The sequence below is a fragment of the Zonotrichia albicollis genome, chromosome 18 (assembly GCF_047830755.1).
Source record: "Zonotrichia albicollis isolate bZonAlb1 chromosome 18, bZonAlb1.hap1, whole genome shotgun sequence".
NCBI classification, from domain to species: Eukaryota; Metazoa; Chordata; class Aves; order Passeriformes; family Passerellidae; genus Zonotrichia; species Zonotrichia albicollis.
In genome coordinates, this window is record NC_133836.1 from 11,177,558 (window position 1) to 11,201,888 (window position 24,331).

The window sequence follows — 24,331 nt, forward strand, 5'->3', positions numbered from 1 at the left end:
GAACTTCATAGGACAATTAAATGGCAATCCATCAGAAACAGAGGTATATGAATGAGAATGTTTCCTATAGAGATTTGATTATACCACTGTCAAACATTAAAAATGAGAGGCTTAAAGCAACCAAATATCTAGAATTAATTATGTGTCAGATTCGGAAGAATTTTGTCCTGAAAATTAACATAAACTTGCTTTGAAGATATGAATCATTGCACAGACTGAAAACTGAACAGACTGAAAGACTGCAAATAGTGGTAGAAGAAAACAGGAAGAAATTAATGGGAACATGAATTCAGGCTCATTGTGTAAGCACTTCTTTTTTACATTTTCTCCATTGTTAGAAGGGCAGCAGATATGTCTTATGTGTTATATATTATTTCAAAAATTACCTGATAGAAATTTCAAAGAAGGTGGAACTGGAGAAATTGTAGTGCTGACAAATCCCCTGCTTGTATTTGCTGGTCAGGCCTGCTGGCAAAGCTGCAATAAGACAATTTTATCCTACAGTTCACTCTGCTTCCACTGATGCCAGGTGAGCACAACTGACTGGAGAGAACTGATAAAAGCTCCTGAAAAGAAGAATACACCGCTACAGGTGGGTGAAATCCTTTTCTGCTTCAGATGCTCTGGCTTGGCAATTTTGTTTGTAATGAGAGCAGAAGAAACAGATCTAGATTGGAAGCACAGGCCCAGATGGCTGCACGACGTGAGTGGAGCTGGATGGAGGAGCAGATTGAGCCTCCCCTCTCCACTCACACCTGCAGAGTCCATGTTTTCCATGGGAAGCCATGTTCTTAAGGAAAACTGCTTTCTGTACTCCATGGAAATTGCATTCTGTTCAGACTGAGACTCTACACTGGTGCCTTCCAGTGTTTTTTAGCCTATATTTTATTTCAAGCAGTGAAAAATTCCAAAACCTGATTGAATACAAGCCTGCCAAGGTGTGGGCTGCTTTGAGGATGATTTGTTTTTTAAAGTACCTCCCCAGTAAATGCTGGGCACAACAGCAAAATGAAGCTGTTACTTAACCTGAACCAAAATATTAGGTCTAGCTTCTGTAAACATGCCAGATTAAGCACAGGCACTTCAACAGTACCACTTATGTGCTTATCTATTAGAACATTATTTACAGAGGATTCAAAACACTGCTAAACAGAAACAGAGAACACACTCTGTGTCTAGTTTGTACTTTGTGTAAGTGGGCTGGTAGATAGATGGGAAACTCTCAGAGTTTCTGTAGAGGCAAAACCATCTGTGGGCCTCATGTTGAGTAAGTGGACAATTATCTAAACCAATTACTTAGTCCTGACTGCAATATTACAAATTTTTAAAGAACTGGACTGGCATTTGAAGCCCCCATAGTAAAGCTACCTGGATGATCCCAGTTCTGCTTCCATGGGTTTCCAGAATTACCTTTGTTTCCTCAAAAAAAAATTGTCCCCATTTTAATTTTTTTAACTACCAAATAATTTCTGTGTATCAGACACAAGGAGGTCATAGAACAGATAAAATAACAGTGCCTGATGAAGCTGTAGTTATACGTGGTTCTTACATGAAGTGGAATTATCATACTTAAAGGACACAATAAAATGTGAAGGCCAATTAGAACAATTTTTTCTAAGCATCTATTAAATGATCTATAATCCTTCTGAGGGCCCAGTTTGTTGCTTCTTCATCTGGTAAGAACATAAGTGGCAAAACCAAATATATTTGAAATCAATCGATTTCTTTTTGTTTGTTTATTACAAAAAATTTTAAACCCCCACTAAATGCCTACTGATTTCCTCAAGTGGGAAAGCCCTGCTTTCAAGCCACTCCTCAGTGAATATTTAATCATTCTTGTGAAGTGCAAAACCCCAAGATTGCAGGAGGGAAGAGGGTACCCTAAGAATAACCAACAACCTGTTGCTCAGACCACTTTAATAGATCTGAAGCTGGTACAATTTATTTTAAAACTTTGGTTTAAAAAAATTCCTGGCACTCTTTAATTGCATCTTCTGGTGTAATTCCCAAAGATTTCTGTATTTTGATCTCAGGTGATTTTTCCTGTTCAACCTTTGCTCTGGATCCTTTGTTGCATACTTTAGTAAGTGATCCCTAATTTGGGTTAATGTTTGAGGGGTTTTGTTTTGGTTTCCCTCCCATTCTATTGGCCTTAATAATGAAAAATACTTTAATTAACCTTTCTTTTTAAATCACATAATAATGTAGTCTTGAAGAACAAGCTCTTTACAAAGAACTGTGTTCCTTTATCTTGTTTCACAGCATCACTGCAGCTTTCTTCCCATGGAGGCTCTGAAGGAACAGGAGTGCACGGATCCATGCCAAAGCCTGGGATAAGCAAGGGCTGCTGTGGAAAGTTCCCTGCACAGGAAAGCCAAGGTATTTCCCAGGGCTCTGGGGGAGCAGCTCTCCTCCAGCTGCTGGATTTAGTGTTGGTTTTTCTCATCTTGGCTTCAGTTGCAACTGCTGATGCAGCAGTGAAACAATGAGCTGCACACACGGTAGGTGCACAATAGAATGTGAAGGGAGGGATGGGAAGCACTCAACATTTGTAGGGTTTGGTTGTTGTTTTCTTTTTAAAGAAGTTCTTTTTTAGTTGATTGTGATGTTAGATGTAATGCATTGTCTGGGTTCACATTCTCAAATGTCTCATGATTTGCTCTCATAGGAAGAGTAAACTGCTGATATTAAGCAAAACCCTCAGTTACCTGAAGGGTGAGAGAAGATAAAAGGGAGAAATCCTGGTAGAAAGTGAATTTTCATCCTAAATGATGAAGCCAAATGAGGTCAGGCTGATACCACCTGATAGAAGGTGCATTCATGATTTTCCCCACCATCTCACAGTCACTGATACAAAGCAACAATATCTCAGATAGATATAAATATCAGATCCCAATCATCTGTACATGATGCTATTTTAAACTCTTCCACGTGAGAAAATTGGTTAAAAATAAAAATACAGCCCTTTTATTCTTCTTTAAATGTTCTGTTCAGTTCTTCATGCTGAGAGAATCACAGACCTGTCTATAAATATCTAACCCAGATCTACAATTGCTTGTTAAAAAGAGAGTGTTTGGTAGAAGATTGAATGAAATACAAAATGTCTTCTATTATTTTTATTAGAGACCAGATGTGGCCTCTCAATTTACCCTCTATCATTTGTAGATGTACATTCACCAAGAACATTGCATGTGTGCATATAAATATTTTCATGTTGTCATGGTATAACAAAGGGTAATTGATTAGAAAAACCCCTATGGGATTTTCCACTTAAGAGCACATTTTTGCTTTAGCACTATTGTCTTCAAAATAAACATGTAAGGATGCATCTGTTTTGATTGATCCAGCAGAAAGCAGCAGTGAACAGGCAGGGCTTTGGCTTTTGGGTAATGAATGGCACTGGCAAGGTGAGTGGAACTGGAGCCCAGGAGCTGTGGCTGGGGTGCTGCACCTCAAACACTGCTCCCTCCAAACCCCAGCCTGCTCTGCTGGGGCAAAAATGGTGCCATAGAAAGGGAAATGGAAAACCAGTCAGATTGCACAGGTCCCTAAAATGACTCTTTGTATTTCCACACAAACTATTCACTTTCTGTAGTTATTTCTGTAAATTCAGTCTATTTACAGAGCACAGCATTCAGAGTCCCAGGCTAAGGACCTGGATTTCTGTTTGACTTTGGCATTTAATCACCTGTCCAGGCTATCTGGAGACTTATTTCTCTTTAAATTCCTGTGGGACTTTAGCTACATGTAATGCAATCAATACATGCTGAAAGGCCCTAATTGAGAATTTCTGGATGCAGGACAAGGTAAAACTGAAGAAAACTTAGACATATCTGCTGAGGCATTTTTCAGACAAGTTGTTTTTTAACTCTGCCATTAATCAACAGCAAGCTTCCATATGATAGTGTTGAAATAACAGCTCCTAAACTTCTCAGAGCTGTCCCATTCCTCAGGTGCTGCATGTCTGTAATTCCTTCAGTGCCAACATTTGATCTATGCTCCGGTGCCTCCCTCAGAGCTGGAGGAAAGCAGGTGCTGTGCTCTAGCAATGCAAAGTGCCTGGAGCTGCTCTCTCTGCAGACAGCATGTGAACGATGATGGTCCCAGCCAGGGTGATGGTGCTTGGTGCTTCATTTCTGCCACACTTGGTTAGAGTGTGGAAGATGCCTTTTCTCACATAGCAAGTACTATGCTAAAGATACATGTAATGTGACAGTTTCTATAGTAACTACTTGTTCTTTATGGGATTGCAGATTAAACCTGTACACCTTGTTATTGTTCTTTTATCCTATTATCTAGACTACTCAGTTACCACAGATACTTTTTTTCTATTCTATTCTCTTGCCAACATAACTATATCAGGGATTTATGCATTTGGAAGTAAAGAGTATATATGAAAAACACAACACTTGAAAGTTTTAAATTGACCACTATTTGATCTTATAAATGCACTGAGATGTTTGTGCATATATATTGAAAGCTAAAATTTCAAAATAAGACTACAGAAATATTTTTATTAAAGCAGGTCAAAATTATGATTTGAATATTCTTGTTTTTCTGGGAGAACAATGTAAGTTATGTATGTGACATTTGTTTTCTAACAAATTTTTCTAGAACAAATTTACCAGTCTAGATGTACTGGCAAACTCTTCTAATGTAAACAACACCTAAGATACCTTATAGGAAAATTTTCTCAATATAGTATACTGATTTTTACATGGAATTATTTCAATATTAGAATTCATCAATGCTACAGCTCTGCTGATAATATCAGTACTGGAAGTGATATCATTTACAGGAATCAGATGTTTTCTGCTTTGTATTATGTTAGCCTTATTGTGGGAAAAAATGCCTGCATCCCGTCTGTGTGTGAGTCTCTGTTGCTATCTCCAGCAGAAGTGTATCAGTTACAAATCAAGCTTATAAAATTAGCAGTGTAGGGAGAAATCAGCTACTTGATCAGGGCTGCAGATTCAACAATGCAACTAGTATTGTAGCCAAAAGGAAAAAGACACTAGGAAAAATGTAAAATGTGAATTGGGTAAATCCATTAATGAGATAAAAAGAAAATGATACTCATCGTTAATTTAAAAAAAAAAGCTGTAGTAAATTACACATACACAAATGCAAAAGGCAGAAGGGGAAAATCAGAAAAAAAAATCTACGCCCAGTACTGAGAGCAGCTGAGTGACGGTAGAAGCGGAAGGCAAACAGTAGATAAATTCCGTGTAACTAAAGAAACTGTTTTTTCTCCCTTTACCCTTGACCGTATCCTTCCAACACGTATGTGCCCGGTTGGCCCTAAAGCACGCATTGTGAAATGAGCCGCGGCCGGAGCCGGGCAGTGCCGCGCTGCAGCGAACATGGACCCGCGGGTGCGGATGCGGTTGTGCAGAGGCAGAGCCCGCGGCACGTCTGTACCCGCACATTATGTAACGCGCGAGTGCAGCGGAGCGAACGAGCCAGGGAAAAGGCACAAACCCCTCGCCAACAGCCCCCGGCTCCTTCTGCGCCGCGCTGCTCCGGGCGGGGGCTGCGGGGGCTGCGGGGGCTGCGGGCCCGGCCGCCCCCCGGGCGGGAGCCGGAGCCGGAGCCGGAGCTGGAGCGGAGCCGCCCGCCGGCCGCGCCGCCGCCCCGCCCGCGGTACCCCCGCCGTTGGCGTGGAAACGGGCTGGCGGCTCCGGCTCCTCCTCCAGCGCCAGCCCCGCGCTCCCCCTGCCCGGCTCCCCGGCGAGAGCGAGCAGCACCTCCCTGTCTCCCGCGGGGGGCCGCCGGACAAGCGCTCCCACGGCCGCCTTTAGAACAGCCCGGGTTTTTACGGTTGTGTTTTCCAGGGAGAAGATGGGAAAGGGCAGGTTCCTGCTCCTGCTGGGGCTGCGGGGCTAGTCCCTGCAGTCGTGGTGTGTCTGCTCGGCAAATCACAGATGCTGATGTGAAAAAGGGCCAAAGCAGAGGAGAGGCGTCAGTGGATGCGAGCGTTTGTACTGATGGATTGAGGAGGTGGAGGCTGCCTGCCTGGTGCTGGAGAGGTGAGTGCAATATTCCGCATTTCCTTCTCTCTTAAATCAGTTCAGTGATGAACATTTCCAAAATAAGAAAAAGCACTTCTATAGCAAGCAGGAAAAGATGTAATTTTGAAACAATAAGCTATGCTTCTGCTGGATAAAAAATATGAGTGTCACTGTGAGGTAGGAACATTTCGCTGTGTGTAGACAAAAAATAGTAAGGGGAGGCAGGCTGCTGATACAGTGAAAATGACCTTCTCAAGGGATACCGGCCTTCTATTAGCTACTGCTTCAGCTTGGGCCCTTCTTCTAAAAATTAAGTGGTCTCCTTTTCCTAGCCTGAATTGTAACCCATTAATAGCCAATACCTGAGCCTTAATAAGATCTGCTGTGTCCCCTTAATGATTCAGGAAGATAATCCCTTAGATTCTGCCTGTTGGGAGAAGAACCTCCACGCTCTGTAGCACCTCCTCCCAGGGAAATGCAGCCTGGATAACATTCTATCAGAAAAGACTCCTGCTGCCAAATTTCTGTAATAAGTGCTCCTGGTAGCAGTCTCATGTGCTCTTGGGAAGGATGTGTGGCTCTGCAGAGCCTGGATGCGTTCCCTCTCTCTGTGTGCCCGTGCATGTGAAGGAATGGGGAGGGTTCACATTAATCTGCACCTGTGGACGGCTCCCATCTGCACTTGTGAACCACAAGTTTTTTGATATCTTTGCATTTGCATTTTGGATGAGCGCTTCATACACAAAACCTCCAAGCCTTCAATGTTAGCTGAGAGAGCTGCAGACAAATAGATGTCAGTTTAATTTCTGCTCATAGAACTGATCTGATCTGCTTTTGGCTCTTTCACTGTAGAAGCCGTTTAACGTGTCTTCTTGCAGTATTTATTCTGCAAGATACTGACCAATCTCAACATTTTCCTGGGAAGATTTGAGAAAAAAATCACTAGATTTCCCTCCAGCATTTCTTTATATTTGTTTATAGCCATTTTCTGATAGCCTCACACCCACAAATTGATTTTTATTTGGGCTCGGTATTTCGCGCCATTGTGGGTCACACCCTTCGGGTGGCCATCAACATTTCATCCACAAAGGTTACAACAGCAGGTCAGGTGCTCTGAATACCTACTTGTGGATCACAAAGAAACAAAAAAGGAGTGTGTATTTTGGACTTAGGGGAAATTTTGTCTGACTTTATGGATATAGATGTTGGAAGTCCGAGCTGATGCCTTAGGTGCTGTTATAGGCAGAAATCCTCACTTTCCTTCAACAGGCACAGATTTGACAGCTGAACAGACACAGCTCTGCAGAACAGAGAGTGTTTTGCCATTAATGTGGATGTCTCCATCAAATCATTTGTTTGGAAGCTATCATGCAAAAAGCCCAGATCCCTGCCCTTGGATTAAGGACATTATCAGAGGAGAGGCCTGTGTGTATAGAAGGATGAAGATCCAGTCTTCAAGCAGCCAGTGGCAGGTGTAATCAAAAGAAAACCTCTTAGTTACAGGGCATATTTAGGAGGAAAACTCATGCTGCCTTTTGTTACTAAAGCACTGACTGCATTTTCAGAGAAGAAAACCTTTCTGTGTACATATGTATGCTTATAAGGAAGAAAAGCTGATTAATTCTGTGCAAGGCATGGAAATGTCACTCTGACAATACAGAGAGGAATAAACTCTGCATGCTACATAAAGAATGCTCCACCTCTGCCTGAGATTCTGTGCTTGTCACTCCACAGGCCACTGGTGAGAAGAGTTGAATAAGTCTTCTGCAGGTACTACCTTGAATTTTGTTAGCCTCCAGAACAGTTTCATGTTTCAGTTGCAGACCTTGGTTTTGAATTTAGTGTTGATAATCTAAAAATAACCAGCCAGGTAGCTCTGGAGGACTGAAGGGAAAGTGTTCTGGTTGTCTCAGTTCTGACTATGCACTGATGAACCAAGGTATGTTAAATTTTAAGAAGTGTAGATAGAAACTGAAATTTGTCCCTTCTTAAGGAATCTACCTGCTAAGCAGTGGGGCAGGGGATAAGGATAACAGAAAATTCAGCAGGTAATAAAAGCTCAAATCCTTCAATGGTGAAGTCAGCTCTTCCTCTCCAGCTTAAGCAGATAAGGATTTTGACAGCAGCCTTGCTCGATACACAGGGGTGAGGCAATACAAGGCAATGATGCCTTTTTCTCTCTCCCCCTCCATGAATTAAAGAAAAATATTTTCAATTCCTTTGGGTTAAATCACAGTAATCCCACTTATTTCAGAAGAGATTCTTCAGATTTATGTACCTGAAAATGAGAGTTGAATCTGACTATTTCTGCTCAAGTTTTGGCCCTGCTTTCACAGGAGTCCCTGGAAGTTTTGTCATTTATTTCAGCTGGAGAGAGCCCAGCACACACAGTGTCACTGATCAGGTTCTCCCTTGCCTTTAGGAACAGCAGCGTTTAACAGTTTTGTAGTTGGTTTCAGTGAGGTTGCAGGTTCAATGACAAATCCAGTAAACTAATTCATAAATGATCAGTTATTTGAATCATGCTTTTTTACTGAGAAAATGGGAGTGTTACTCCCATGTTAAGGTTGACAGTACCCACCCTCAGCAGTAGTAGTTTCTACACAAGCAATCATTTTTTTTCTTTTTCCTGAGAGAAAACTTATTCAAAGGCCCTTAAAAATCATAATCTTGGCCTATGTGCATAAAATCATATTTATACTTACAGAGAAGAATTGTCAAATTTTTATTTTAAAAGGCTAAATTTTGTTCTTTGTGATCCCCATCAATTAATCCACATCAATTACTAGTTACAACAGATTCCCTTCACTTACTTGAGAGGATAATATGACTTACATTTTGTATGTTATATTCAGAGTTCACATTTTTATTAAACTTTCTAGAATACAAAAATGATGATTAGGAAGTCCAAATTTCAACTATTACATTGATGAAAGAATAATCCCAAGAAAAACTATACTGTTCCAAAGCAACCAAAATCGATCTTCTTTGCAAAGTTCCCTGGCAATTTAAGGCATTTGGAATAGACAAGATGCCAGAGAAGGGTTAAATACAATTTGATAAATTCTGTTTTGGATTCAGGAGTTGATACATATTAACAAATTAAGTTGTTTTAGCTTTCAAGTGGAATCAAGGACAGAATTTAACCCTTGACATGAAGGCTACAGAGAAAATACTCTTCTGTGAACTGTTGCTTTTCCTTACCACTGAAGGGCAGTGGTGGAGTTGGACAGAAGGAACAGAGTGGTGATGGGGCCATCTCTTCCATCCTCCCCGGGCTTCAGACATTGCTTACTACTAAATACATTTAAACTCACAATTAACAAAACACATGGCAAAAATTCAGAAGATAACACCTCTATATGTTGGTTGGTTTTTTGGTTTTTTTTTACTTCTTCAGCTCAGAGCATTTTCTGTGGTTCAGCAGAAGCTCAACTCTCCTCAGAATCCCAACACCCAGTGAATCATTAGGGAACACGGTTTTAGCCAACAAATCCTATTTGCCTTTTGTTTTCTCTGTAAGCCCCTTATACCAGAGAGTTTTTCCTTCTCTGGATTCCTAAGCCATCACATCAAAAAGACAAATGTGATAACACCTCCACATGATTCCACATTGCAGAAATAACCTGTTGGATTCCAGTCAACACCTTGGCCAACAGAAAAACTTAAAGAGGCAAATCCAGAAAATCTAAGTATTTGTTTTGCTCACATACATGAAAAATAATGACTGGAAAGTAAATAATAATTTCATAGGAACTACAATTGGTTAATCCATTATTTTTACAGTGGATTTATGAAATAGTAATTGCCTGGACTTGAGAGCTGGAAGGAATTATTCTCATCACTTTCACACATCCATAACAAGGACATGTACACACAGAGTAGTTGTTAAGGCTTCCCTTTTAGCTGGTGGAAGAAAAAGAGATTTCTCCATTGGAGTTACTCAGACCAGTTTCTGACTACCTTGTTAGTGTGAGATTGAGCTCTGAAAATGAGAGCTGACCTCTGGAAATGACAGCTCCTCTCACTGCCTCTGAGGGAAGCACTGAGTGAGTAGCTCTGAGATAGCCACCTACATGCAGATGCTAAATCTGCACAGATGAATCCCACTCTCACTGTCTATAATGTAATGTTTAACCAAGATTTACTAGTTAATTATGAAGATATTTTCATGGCTCACCATAAATATTTGTAAGTGATAATGCAGTTGCCATTCCCTCTCCTACCTGCCCTGTTTCCTGGGCTGGCATTGGCTTCCCCCTCGGAGTTATCTCAACAACGCTTTGGTCAAGGCACTGGAAAGGCTTCACTGGAACAGCACCAGCAATCCAAATCTTTTATCAGTTCTTCCAGGCAGTATTCTAGCACACATTCCCAGTGTGTTTCTCCTGATTTTCTTGCCTGATTTCTATATTTTCAAATCTTAGCCAGACAATGTGGAATAAGCACCTTTATCTCCACAAACCGCACGAATGCAAATACAATTAGGCAGCATAGCAAGTGTTGATGTACAAATAGAGTTGACACAGTTGTGTTGTGGAAGGAAACAACACAGTGGAGCTGAATTGATTACAATTCAGTGTCATGGCACAGTAACAAAAGCCCAGCTGGGTGTTTAGCTCTGAGAGGGCTTGCTGTTCAGAGGGGGCATGCACCTGGTTATTATACTCCTTCCTTTAAAAGAGAAAATGTGTATGACTCAAAAGGATACTTTCCTACCAGCTAAGGGAACATCTTTCTGAAGATAATACAATTTCAGCTATTAGGTTGGATTTTTCAAGTTGAGAGTTTTGTCTCTGAATATTACCAGCTCAAGTCATATAAAACAAATACTGGAATGTGTTAACAAAATATGATTTCTTTTGGATGTATAATGTCTATTTATACATTTATGTGCATTAGAGTTGGGGATTTTTTTGATGTCTTATGAGGAAAGAAAGACCAAGATATGGCTGTTGCCCCTCTCTAGTGTTTATGTTACAGGAGAGGATTCAAAACAATACTACAGGAAATATTTTCCATATCATTTAAAGCAAATTAATGCATATGATGCAAACCAATCCATTACAAACTACAGTTTTCCAGAGTTAACACCATTGCACGGGAGCATCTCTCAGTACTGCCAGCAAGTTGATTGTTGCAACAGGCCTTGGCAAGAAGATTTTCTCTCAAGATGCTTTTCTGTGCCTGACCTTTTAAATTTGGCAGAGTTCAGGGTACCACAGCAGAAGCCATTTTGTGATGGAAAGATATTCATATATTCTTACCATTGCTAAGAATCTATTGAGCTTCCATGTGATATTGCTCAGTAATGATAGAACCTCACCTCAATCAGTCATTTCACAGACATGTTTTTAATCTCTTTTCCAATCCATCTATGCCCATGAACAGATAAACTCACCTTAATTTGGAATTCAGTGACATTTTTGCAGGTATTTAAAATTCTAAGGCTAGCCTACTCTAAATTTGAACAATTGGTCTATTATCACATTGTTTCTGTTCCCTGACTAGATGTGCAATAAGTCCTCTGATTATGTTTCATGCTGTGAATGTTCCTGAAAGCAAATCTGAACTTTGCCTCATAGCTGTGATTACACAGGTGTGTCAAGTTTGCTTTTTGCATGTATGCTCACAAAAAGCAACAGAATACTGAAGACTTGATGTAATTTTTCTTTAAGTTACAGGAACAAATTTTTGGCTACTAGGTTCAAGGGATCAACAATTGTTTTAAATGTGGCAAGACTTGAGGCTGATGTGCAGTTCAGTATTATATCAGCACAATATTATTTGCTCTCACAGGTCAAGTAAATATACAATGGTCTAAACAAATTAAAGTATCAAGTAGCATCAGGAAGAGGTAGGAACCAGTGAGTTTTAACACTGAAAATTACAATTCTCCCTTTTCCAGAGAGGCCTCATTGTACCCTGCACTCCTAAATGGTGCAAATTCTATATAACAGAAGTTAAAACATCTATAAAGTAATAACAGTAATAACCTACCATATAGACAAAGAACTGAATTATTGGGTCTCTTACAGTTCTTTGTCAGCACACGTGGGTTATAAACTAAAATTAAATGTTTACAGAGGATATTACTCTGGTCTGTGACAAGAAAAACCTCTCTCTTTGCTGTATCCATGGCATAGCAATTCTACCTTTTTCCCACTTCTGCAGTCAAGGAAACCAAGAACAGCCACTGATATTGTGGCCTCTTGGGATCATACATGGAAACTGCTCTAATTCACACTGTGGCTTAGGCAGCCCCAACCTGGCTCTACAATAAAGGCTGGATCACAAAAATGCCTTTCCTCCCAGATTAAGACCAGAAGTGTTTGAGTTTCTGTGTATTTTTGATTACTTTATGTTGCTTTTCTAGTTGTGTCTTCTGATACTGGAAGGCAATGAACCTCAAGTAGAAAATACCAGAATATTCCAATTCAGAAATCTTTTAGGGAGAATAGATCTGGAAGAAATGGGTGATGCCCATTATAGTAGAAGTGTGCTTTGAAGGGGAGATTGGGCACACAGGCGTATGGAACCCTGGAACATCCTTTAAATATTGCAGACTTAATCACCAAGGGATGGGAGAACTTCTCAGTGAGCAGCACAATTGCAGTCTCCAGGAATTTTCAGTCAGTGTTTTCTTTGTGCTGTTGGATACCTCCAATGACAGGAGCCTGTAACTCCTCAAAGCTTATCTATACAACTGTAGCCTTGCATTTTGGATACATTATGTTTTCATGATTAACCTGTCAAGAATTATTCACAGACCTCATTGAAAGTTGACATAAACAAGTCAATTCCAGAAAATAGTCAATTGTTTGTTTTAAAGGAGACCAGATGGAATGCTGTCAATCTGTGCAGCACTGTTCTTACTCAGCTGTGAGCTAGGGTGCAAATGGAATTTCTGAGACATGGCATTTATGATCTGTCTTTATCTGTGTTGCAAAGATTTATACTTGATGGAGGTATGTTAACAGTACATCAATCTCATTGTTTACTTGGTGTCTGCATCTTATTATCAGAATCATCAATTATAGATTCCATAATTTTTAAGATGTAATTTAAAAGGATATGTTTTTTCAGATTTAGCTAGTCACAAAATACATAGAAAATACAATTTTTCCTTACAGTTTCTTAAGCTTCTGTTGGGATTAGTCAGAGGCATGTGGTGATCAACCACTTTTACAAGAAATAGAATGTCAAGATTAAAAGATTTCAGAAAATAATACAGGTGTGCAAGAGGTCAAGGACTTAACTCTTTAACTTTTGCAAAATCCTTTAGAAATGTCACCTTTACCAATGAGCTCCCTCCTGCAATCAACACAAAAAATGAGAAGGGACAGTTAAAATTATTTTTGTGCAGAGCACTAGTTGAGAGTGGACGTGAGAATCTGAAATACAAACCAAAATTGTACCTCATTCTTATGAATTGAAAAAAAAAGAGTTCCCAGAATAGCCAAGGGGACACAAACAGTGCCATGATGGCAATGTTCAGTGACTTGTCCAGTGTCACTCCTGTGTCTAACAGAGCAAAACTACTTAGAGCTTTTACTGGAAGTTTCCCATTGCCCTGAGCCTTCAGCCAGCACAGAGGTGACACAAACTGGGGTTTATTTCTCCTGAGCTATTTGGCACAAAATATTCTTTGGGATGGGGACACTGCCTGTAGGTGTGTGTCAGTGGCATTGCATCCTGAGGGGATTGCTGCCAGCTGGAGGAGATTGAAACCAAATTGGGATTGCTATAAGGTGGGTTTGGGCTGAAAGCTCAGCCAGCTGGGAGCTCTGTAGCATTGTCTGTCTTTGTGCCTTTGGCAGAGGTGGGGAGACGACTTATCGGGCATTTTCCTGGAGTTGAGAAGTAAGAAATTTTATGTGCTTTGTTTTCTGGAATGCCTGTAGCTTTTTTGGGTAGAATGTGGGTTGTTCTCTTACTACTAAGATGCATCCTGAGGGGGAATTTTTTAGCCTTACTACAACAGAGATGCAAAAGTTGTTTGAAAGTCAGAGATGGCTTTAAAAGGCAGTATCCCTTTTCATAGTTAAAATACGGATTCCAAAATCTCAATTTAAAAGTCTTGAGGTATGCTGTAAATGAACCAAAACATAACAAAAGCTGTGCTTTTAGGCACAGTTATGCTGGTAGTTATCAGTCAAGGGACAGTGTGATACCTGAGATCACTGAAAATGCAGACCCCACACCTCACCCCACTCAGCCAAGTGCCCTGAGTGCCCTCAGACATGTCCCTGTAGTTCTTTAATGAAGTTCTCAAGATGAATTATTGTTCTGCCGTGCATCGTGGATATTTCCCTCCCATCCTCTCCCCTTGGTACATCTGCTTTGTGAGTTTAAGGTGGATTTGGCATCCCTACAGCTGCAATAACTTTTGCACTGTTCTGACCCAATATGGCTTGCTGAGAAATCCGTGCCCAGTCCCTCTGCTGAGGACTGGATGTGCTGTGGGTAACCTCCACCTTATGCATTAATCCATGCCCCAGATCTGTGCCTGTTTCACAGAGCTGCTTCTACTGTAATATCAACAGTAGATTTTTAGTGAGCAAAAAGAAATAAAATGGTGAGTCATCAGCTTTTTTCCTGCATATCTCATCTGTGGGAAATGCAGAATGCTAACTAGAATAGTTAGGCATCAGCGATAAAATTCCAGCTTTATGTGCCATGTTAATAGTAGGCTAGAGTGTCACCAGAAGTATTTTTTTCCTGGTAATATGAGAAATGAATAACTAAGGATCCACTGCTGAATAATGAATAAACGAAAGGCTCGATTAGCACCTTTCAGCTTTCAGATAATTTTAGTGCTGCAGCTTCTTGAGTCAAGAAGAGATGTCACTGAGAGTAAAAGGAACAGAAAAGCAACTACCTGAGATGTTGCTGTTAAAGCTGTGCTGTGAGGGTGGTGGTGCACATTTGGCTGGTCAGTGAGGCTCCCCCATAAGCTGACAGGACAGCCTCATGCAGAGAAAAACAGCAAAATGTGGGGCTATTGATGTTAACAGTAATAGCAGGTCATGTGTAGTCTCATAAATCAACCCATCAGTTCCCAAAACATGATTCAAGAGCCTGCTTCAAACAAAAGGAATGAAATTATCAGGGTCTCAAAATGGTGAGCTGACCTCTAGGTGTCTTAAAGAGGAGGAGACAAGTCCAGTTAGGGTGTGTCACAAAAAGGAAACTTTTCTGACATTAGCAAAAGAGAACTTGTGCAACAGGAGAGAGATGGATTATTTAGAGACAGAATTGAAGGGCTAAAGGATAAGTAAAAATACAGACATATTGGTTGCAGGACTACAGAGAATTAAAAAAAAAGGCAGGGGGGGAATATCTGAATGATGAGAATGCCCTTACATGCAACACAACTTGAACAGGAGCAGTGATTGCCCTCCTCCCCCTCTCTCTCTCCACACATGTATAGACAGAGAAGTATTGGTAGTGTTCATGGAACACCAAAAATCATCAGTATGTGCAACAAAATTGGAAGCTACACCTTCTGATATTACTAGTAGTAGTACAGTTACCAGTGAAAAATAAAACCTCAAGAAAAATGACTGGATTTTGGTTTATCCTTAATAACAAAATTAAATCCATCTATCATTCCTATGTTTCAGCTTAAGGAAAAAATAACAATTTACAAGCTTGCTTGAGGCTGAAAAATAACAACTTTACTCAACTAAATCTAAATCATGGTACTCCTATGTTACAGTAAATACCCAGATTAAAAGTCCATCTTCCTCAGAAGATGGACTTAGATTTAGCAGTTTATTTTGTTACTTACCATTTTAGGAGTAATTTATGGTAATCAATATACAATATCTAATGTTTTGTATTTGTTTTATAGACAAAAAAAAATATTCTTTGAATTATATGAAAGCCATCTACTATTTTGACAGGATCAGTATAGCCCTATGAATACATGAAATCATTCAACCACGTCTTGTCATAGCATGACTCAAAATGGATGTGGTCAAACCTGGCCTCTGCTCTTCCAGATTGATGAAACTGGGAACAAACATAGTGAATAGCTGCAGAAGCCAGGCTGGGAACATGTGCACAGAGCAAGAAATTAATGTCGAAACACAATGATACTGATCATGCTTCAGCATTTCCTAGAAATACAGTCATGCTGAGATCATACAAAAGCGGGGAGCTGAAAATTAAACTATTTTGGTATCTATTCTTACAGAAGTTCTCACTGTAGATATTCCAATATATGAAGAGTATGAATCATGCACTGAATACTAAATTTTCATCAGTTAAACAGTCTCTATTGCTGGCACTTTGGTATCCTGCTTGCAGTGTTGTTAAATACATTGTTTTTATTTTCATCCTGTTCAAAACCAAATACAGGTTCATTTCAAAACCTACTGAAGTCAACAAAACCATTACTTTTAAAGTGGATCACAGCCACAGCACTTTACAGGGTTTGAAATGTTTTTACTCTTATTTTCTCTTAATAAATACTGTCACTGTTTCTGCTGAGGAAGAACTGTGAATGCCCTTACTCCGAAGTGTCACTTATCATAGGGTGCCAATTCACCATACTGACTTAAGTTCCTCCAACTCATTTTACATTCTCATTTAGTGCCACATAGAAACATTTTTCATCTCAGTAGAAAAGCAAGGTTGAATAAGACGAAGGACCTAACATTATCTAAGGAGCTTAAACTCTTCAGAGCACAAGTGGTGAAAAGCACACTGAGACTATTGCTAGAGATGTTTGCACTGCACCTTTATTTTCACTTTTTGAATAAATCAGGCCTTCATCCTCTTCAAATCTGCAACCTGCATCTTATCCATGACCAACTTGCTTATTGAAAGAGTTCTTTAAAAGTCTGATGAAAGGAATTTAACCACCAGTGTCCTTTAATATTCACTGTGGGTTCAGCATAAGCTGCTTAGAGTCAGTCGGGAGTTGGGAGGCGGCAGGGAGTGCCTGGGATCCCTGTGCGTGTGCTGGTGGGTGTGGAACTGCAGCAACTGCAGCTGGGCTGGGAGTTTGCTGTGATCACCCCTCCAGGGGGAGAGAATTGATGGGAGAGACTGAAGAGAAACCCTCGTGGCTGCTAAACCTCCAAAGGATGTTAGGTTTGCTGTGATCACCCCTCCAGGGGGAGAGAATTGATGGGAGAGACTGAAGAGAAACCCTCGTGGCTGCTAAACCTCCAAAGGATGTTAGGTTCTTTCTGTGGTGGTGGTGGTTATGTTTTGGTTTTATCGGTGGTGGGGTTTTGTTTTGGTTTTGTTCAGGGGAGGTGTCAGTGAAGGAAAAATAGGAGCTAAAGGAGTTGATGCATCAGATACCAAGGTCTTTTTACTTCTCTTTGAGTGAAAAAGAACTCAGTTTCTATAGGTCTCTACAGAACTTTATCTAGCTGGCAAAATGATGGCTTGGCTTGTTGGCCGTTGTACAATGTTGTAGTTCAATGTTTCTGGTTGCAGAGTAATTTTCTGTGAAGTAACATATATCTGTGTTTGGCACAAAGCAAGTTCATATCAAAACCAGAACATGGGTAATGTCCTTCATATTCATTTATAAAAAAGGTCCTTTGAATTAGAGAGTGGCTCCAACAACAGCTCGGCTGTCTGAGATGTACCTGCTGAAGCTCTTGCAGGCAGCAGGAGTGTACGACTGTCAAAGCTCCTGAATTTCAAAAGAGAAGCAGAATGAGACCAGGCGTAGGCTGCAGCTGTAATCTGTGCTTGGTAGCATCCAAGTCCTCTCCCATGAGTCACACTGCTGAGAACATCGTGGATTCTCTTTAGCCTCTTGGGATTTATTTTTTTGGCCCTGGACTGCAGTCTAATACTTCTTCCATTTCTCATCTCCTTTTTGCAGATAAAATAATGTTTCATTTGACCTGTTAAGAAGAAACTTATAAAATCCACAGTTCTGATGTAGATACCTTCTGACATAGTTCATATGGTTAATTTTATGTGTGACCTAGGGGTGGAAAATACTCTCTACCCTACCTACCCCATTAATCCCTGATGATAGCCCAGCATTTTGTGCTGATATTGACACTCTCTTCCTTTCTTTTATTGTATTAGGAACAGCATTTTAGTCCATGATTCTGTCTTGTTGTGAGGTTAATACCTGACAAAAGCGCTGAAGTTTTCTTGTCCTTTCCTAAATTCCCTTGTCCTTCCCATCATGAGAACTATTGGCTTTATTCTTCCACTGTAGTGCTTTCCTCTCTTCCATTTCAACCAACTCTTCAATGTTTTCTCTGCACCTTGTTGCTCTATCCTCTCATGCTTTCATTGAGCTGCTGCCTCTGAACTCCCTTATGATTCATGTGAATCTTCTATAATCCTTTTTTGACTTTTTCTCATGTTGGGAACTTACTGCTCCTGCATACTCATTCAACCTATGTCTGTTTTTCTGTTTTTTCATTCACTGAGGTGGTTCTGATTTGTTCTCTGTGAAACATTACTCATTCTCTGTTGCTTAGTTTCCAGCTTTAACCATCACATTGCCAGTCCTCCCCTGCTTTCCCCCAGCCTTCCCATGAATTCAGTGTTTATTATTTCTACTAAAATGGTTCCTGTATTTTGTTCTTCTCATTCCAAAACCTTTTGCTCTGCCTTTCCCTGTAAGTCTATTCTTGCCAGGTTTCCAGTCCTGATCACTCCCAACAATGTCCTTTCTCTAGCAAAACCATTCTGATGGAAGTCTGATGATCTAGGCAATTGCTTCCACTGTGAACACCCTGGATTTATTCTCCCCTTTTTTTTTTTCTCCTAGTGTAATTAAATTCCATATGTGCAGACCCATCTTTACAGATTCTGAGTCAATCCTTTCCCTCTTTTCTTTTTTTTTTTTCCTGTGTGCAGATTTCTGCTGATCCTATGCCAGTATGATATAGTAAGATGTGCCCATCTGCTCTTCTCGCCTCATCTTTCCTTCCTCTATTGCTATCTCTTCCTTCTTTTTTATGGATACAGGATTTCTGGCTTCCTGTGAATATACAATTCAATTTACCCAAGAAATCTTACCTAGCTTCAGTGACTTTATTCTCTCATTCCTTGCCTTAATCTTTGCCTTTCCTCCAGTTCTTTCCTTTAAAACCAGCAGAACAGTTGTGATGCATTTCTGTCTCCAAGATGTTTTTTGTGCACCATCACACATAAAACTCATCTGTTGTTTCCAGGATTCCCATTTGCTGGAGCATCTCCTCCTTCCCTCTTGCTTGGCCTTGAGCTTCAATCTTTGAATCTTCCCTGGCTGCTTTCTCTATTGCGTTACACAAACCTCCTGCCTTCAGGACACTGTTATCTGTACCAGACTCTCATGTTCTCGCTGCAGAGATTCCCATAGCTCATGCCTGTCACAGAACAGCTAAAGCAAGCATGGTTGTGCTTTATTATGTCACCTTTAAGGCACAGGAAGAGAAACTTCCTTTTACAAGGCCATACTATTCTCCTGTTACAAATCCCTCTTAAAATTTCTTTGCTCAAACTACCAAAATTCCCTTATCTTTCATAAGGTATTGTGTGCAATAAGGTTGTGTGAGTGATGGGAAATTTGCCATTACATTCATAAAAAAAATTAATGTTTACTAGTGCTTTTAAAAAAATGTTATAAAATGCTCTCCTTAGCCCTGTAAGATTGATGAAATAGCAATGCTGTGATAGTGAGCCTTAGCTCTTGAATCACCACATAAGGCTTTGGGTCCCACTAATGAAGACACAACCTCCACTGCTGTCATCACTGGAGTGCTTACAAACACTGAGTGGCTGCTGCATTTTGTTTGCTGCTTTATTGCACACTTTTCAATGGGTCTGATGTTTGGATGTCCCTAAAGCAGCTGCTGTGTATGTTGTTTCTTCTCACCCTTGTCGAGCAGCCAGGACTTCCTGCACACCCACTGCTAGACCCACTGTAATATTCTTGTTCTTGTGGTGCTTTTTGATGCCAGTGTAAAGGTCACCTCAAAAGCAGCCACTGTGGCAGAGCCTGTGAATTTTTTGTCTATTTTTCTGGGTTTGTTTTATTCTTTTTGTGTACCTTCTACTTCTCTCCACTGTCTGAGAACTTTGACCATTATGTTGGTTGACCTAATGTAAAATTCTCGAAGTAAAGTAAGAGAAGCCAGTAAAGAAAGGCGAATTTGTTAATGCAGGTGGAAAGAGGGAGGCCAACAAAAAAACCCAAAAGAACAATAATAATTTTTGTGAAGCACAGCAAGTCCCTGTGCAGCCCCTGCCTCTGCCCTGGGCTTTGGCCATGCAGCTCAGAGCAGAGCTGTGCTGTGCCTGCCTCCAGTCAAGGGTCAGTCAGTCAGCCTCATGTCTGCTTGTGCTGGTGCTGCTTCTCTGTCTCACCGTGGTTTGTGGATGTTGCTAAAACAGGTCATAATTTAAATAAATATTTTAGGTATTAATGCTTCACAGGATTTATGTTTCCAACTTCCTCTAGTAAGTGGGCTGTGCACAGTTAAAAGAAAAATGTTTGTTGAATGCTTGGTTTATAAGAAATACTATGTTTTCACTAAAATTTGTAGGTTTCCCTAAATTTTGGATGAAGCCTGTATGCTAAATTTTGGTGGGTGATTTACTCAGCTGAAGCCTGGATGTTAAATTTTGCCTGGGTGATGTACTGTTGCTAAAACAGGTCATAATTTAAATAACTACTATGTATTTTAGGTATTAATGCTTCACAGGATTTATGTTAAGTGGGGTGGGCACAGTTAAAAGAAAAATAACCAGTAGATGTTTGTTGAATGTTTGGTCTATAAGAAATACTATGTTTTCACTAAAATTCTTAGATTTCCTTAAATCTTGGATGAAGCCTGTATGCTAAATTTTAGCTGGGTGGTAATATAGTGGTGGATATCCCTGACCAGCACAACTGGTATTGTGGTACTGCTAAAGTTTGTTGGGTATTTTCCAAACAATAGACAAAGATGTTTAAGCTAATGAATATAATAATATCCCATGTCAGGCACATTTGATCATACACTGCTAGGTCTATGCCTACACAGTAATTTTCTTTGGGTTCTCCATTATCTCCAGGTAAAACTTCTTTCTGCCGTGTATCACAGAATGTTATCCCTAGGTGGCAATTCTATTAGTTGAGCTCAGATTTTGTGCCACGAATCTGAGTATTTCTATAAAATCCCAGTGGGAATCAGCAGATGAGAACCTAATGGACCTACCAGTTGTTCTTCCTGCAAGGGTGCTGAAACAGCTGGGGCTGGTAACCATCAGTGCTGGTGACACTGAGGAGCTCATGGTATGGCAGCAGTTCTGATCAGGGCCCTTCTCATCCCCTGCCTTGGACTGAGTTCTGAATTAATTTTTTTTTAATAATTATAATCAGTTTCTAATGATTATACACATCCACTGAGAATTTCTGTACTTTAACAAAACTTTATTTCTGCATGTTTTAACTTTCAATCATTTTTATACGATGTCCTTTCACCTTTGACAACCTTTATTGTAACAATCCCATCCTCACACAGCAGCTTCTGTCATTTGGTGTTGTTTACTGTGGCTGAGGTCCTGTGCCATGAATTTGCATTTCTTGACTCACTTTGCTATTCCTCTCATTTTGGTATCCTTTGCACAGGCATTAATTATTTCTTGGCTCTATCTTGAGGAGTTGGTATAGAGGATAGGTCCTATTTCTCAAATAGAGATCAAGATAGATCAAGTAAAAAAGATTACTTATTCAATATTTAAATATTTAGAGGCTGATTATACTTGAAAACCCTTGCATTTCTTTGTTACAAACAGGATCTCAAATTTGGTATCTAAGAAATGGACAAGCAGAAATGATCTTTGAAAAGATGTGCTTAAGGGAGTTAATTGACATCACAAAGAACCCCCACGACAAAAAGGGGCAGAATTTGGTAGTGTCCAGTCAAACTCTCAGCTAATTAAATAATGACACTTCTTCCTTTACTCCTCTGACTAACAGAATACACATCTTAACTGCTGCAAAAAATAAACCTCAGATACATCAGATTTCTCTGCTGTTTTCTTGTCCATCAACTACATCTGGCCCATCCTTTGTTTTGGGTGGGATTATAGTGCCTTAATGTGTAATTGAAAGTTTTATCATAACTTGAACATACTTCCTTGTCTTTCAGGTTTCGGTGATTGTATAAAGAGAATGTCAGTAATATCTATGGCCACAGTTTTAAAACAACTTCTGCTATAAATGGACTTAAATCTCCATACATTAAACAGTAAATTAATTTCTGTGGAGTTATTTCAACCTTGTATTTCTACAGCATGCATGTTTGGGACTCTCTCCTGGATGCTTCCCAGATCCAAAAATCTGGACCAATTTCCCCATTTCTTGTGAGCCTCAGTTCCTTCATTTTTCTCTCTCTCAAAAAAACCTGCTTAGTAGAACACTTGATTTCTTCCTCAGTAAATGCCTTGAGTATGTCCTAATATATCACACTCCCTTGTGTCTTCTTCTCTTTCATTAATAGTATAAAAATGATTGAAAGTTAAAACATGCAGAAATAAGGTTTTGTTAAAGTACAGAAATTCTCAGTGGATGTGTATAATCACTAGAAACTGATTACAGTAGCTTGGCTTACACTTGTCTTATATGAGTTCTGTGCCACTTCTTGCTAGATTTGCTTGAGTTTGCTTTTACATGGGTGTAAAAGCTTTTTATGTGTGTGAGTGGGCTGGTGGTCATGAAGCTAAATTATCAGCTCACTTGCATTTGAGGGATAATAGAGCTTTGTGCCCACATCTCCAGCTGGAATTCCCGCTGCCAGCAGCATGCTGTGTGCAATCTCTGTGCTGTGACAGTCACAGCCACTGGTTTTGTTCTCAGCTCAGGAGTCACTGCTTTCTACAGGATCATGGGGGATGCATCTTCCCAGGCAGGGTCTGTGACTCTGTTCCATGATGATGTGTCAGTGGTTAATGAATCCAGAGACAATACTTGGATCTTTCCTTATGGAAGTGTTTACAACTGAATTCTGGTGGTGTGTCATTCTCCTTCCCTGTGCCTCTTCTCCCTCTGCTGCCATAACTAGGGAAGGAACATGCTGGAAAAGGGAGAAGTGTTTATATTGCACACACAGAGATCAGTTTGCACAAGCCAGGAGTGATGGACAGGGGCAAAGAGCAAGCCTAGATATGAAACCAACAGTAATGTTTGGTTTTATTGGCCACAGGTGGTGGTCAGAACATGGTAGCACTAAACAGCTGCTCAGCGTAATGGGCTTCAACACTTTAACATAGCAACCAGTGCAGAATTGTCTTCAGGTGGCTTTCCCACTCCAGGAATTGGTAGCATTCATTCCTCTTTTGATAGTGGCAATAGATCACAGTTAGGTCAGGATTTGGGGCATGTTACTCCTATCTTGTGGGAAAAGCTACCCATTCTAGTGATGACAAAATAGCCCATCTATATCATCAGACCTAAAAAACCCCATGTTTTCTTAATGTTCTGAGTCTTCAGTTGTCAGGAGAAGGCAAACATGTTAGTTTAGACACACAGATACAGTATCATCTGGTCATTTGAATAATAAGATTTTTTTAAACAAACTTTAGACAAGTGTGCAAGTGAAAGGAAGCAACGCGGCTTTCCGCTAGAGTAACTGAAAATACACTTACCTAATTAGAAACTTACAGCCATAAAACACTTACATGTTTAATATGAAATCTGATTTTAAGAACCCAACAAATTCTAGACTGCCTTATTTTCTAAGTGTATTTCAAGGAAAAGTAAACCTGGTAAGAAGTTCATCTGTATGTAGCCAGGGCAGCAAACTGCAGTCATGTAATAGTTTGTGAAGTTTCCTGAATTTTAAAAAGTATTGATTGTGAACATGAGAGATTTTTTTTCACTGTATATGGGAAAACTTACTCAAATACACCAAACTTTCTTACTGTAGTGCCTATTTGAAAATAGAATGTATGAATGTACTACTCTGCTTTGCAAAGCAATAATATAATCACCTCATTGTGTTACTGCTTGAAATAGTGATATCCAATGTAAGCAATAAGAATGACAAGAATTAAAAAACAAACAAAAAAAGGAATTCAAGAGTGCAAAACTAATATGTATTTACATACTCCTGGTCTTTCCTACAATAAGGAGAACCTACTTTACCTTTTTTTGATGTTAAACATATTAATGAATGGCAAATGAAATAGTTGATCTGTAAAACGCTGTGGAATATGAATGATGCATCTGAATGTGTTGTGGAAATATGCAACAGGAAATACTCTACAGAATGTAGGAGCTGAATGAAAACAAAGGATTATTCCTGAGAGAGTCTTTCTACCCAACCATTTGTCATAAGTGTTTGAGGAAACAACATGAA

The 24,331-nt window shown here is 39.9% G+C and overlaps 2 protein-coding genes across 4 annotated transcripts in view; one reads left to right on the forward strand and one right to left on the reverse strand.

The window, feature by feature from the left end:
* The window catches only part of RSPH14 (radial spoke head 14 homolog), an 82,075-nt gene that overhangs the window by 16,987 nt on the left and 40,757 nt on the right, over positions 1-24,331 (reverse strand). The gene's annotated exons all lie outside the window — the stretch shown is intronic.
* The window catches only part of GNAZ (G protein subunit alpha z), a 53,990-nt gene continuing 35,126 nt past the window's right edge, over positions 5,468-24,331 (forward strand). The window contains exon 1 of the mRNA XM_005493348.4: positions 5,468-6,029. The gene's annotated coding sequence lies outside the window, so the exon portion shown is untranslated. The remainder of the gene's footprint in view (positions 6,030-24,331) is intronic.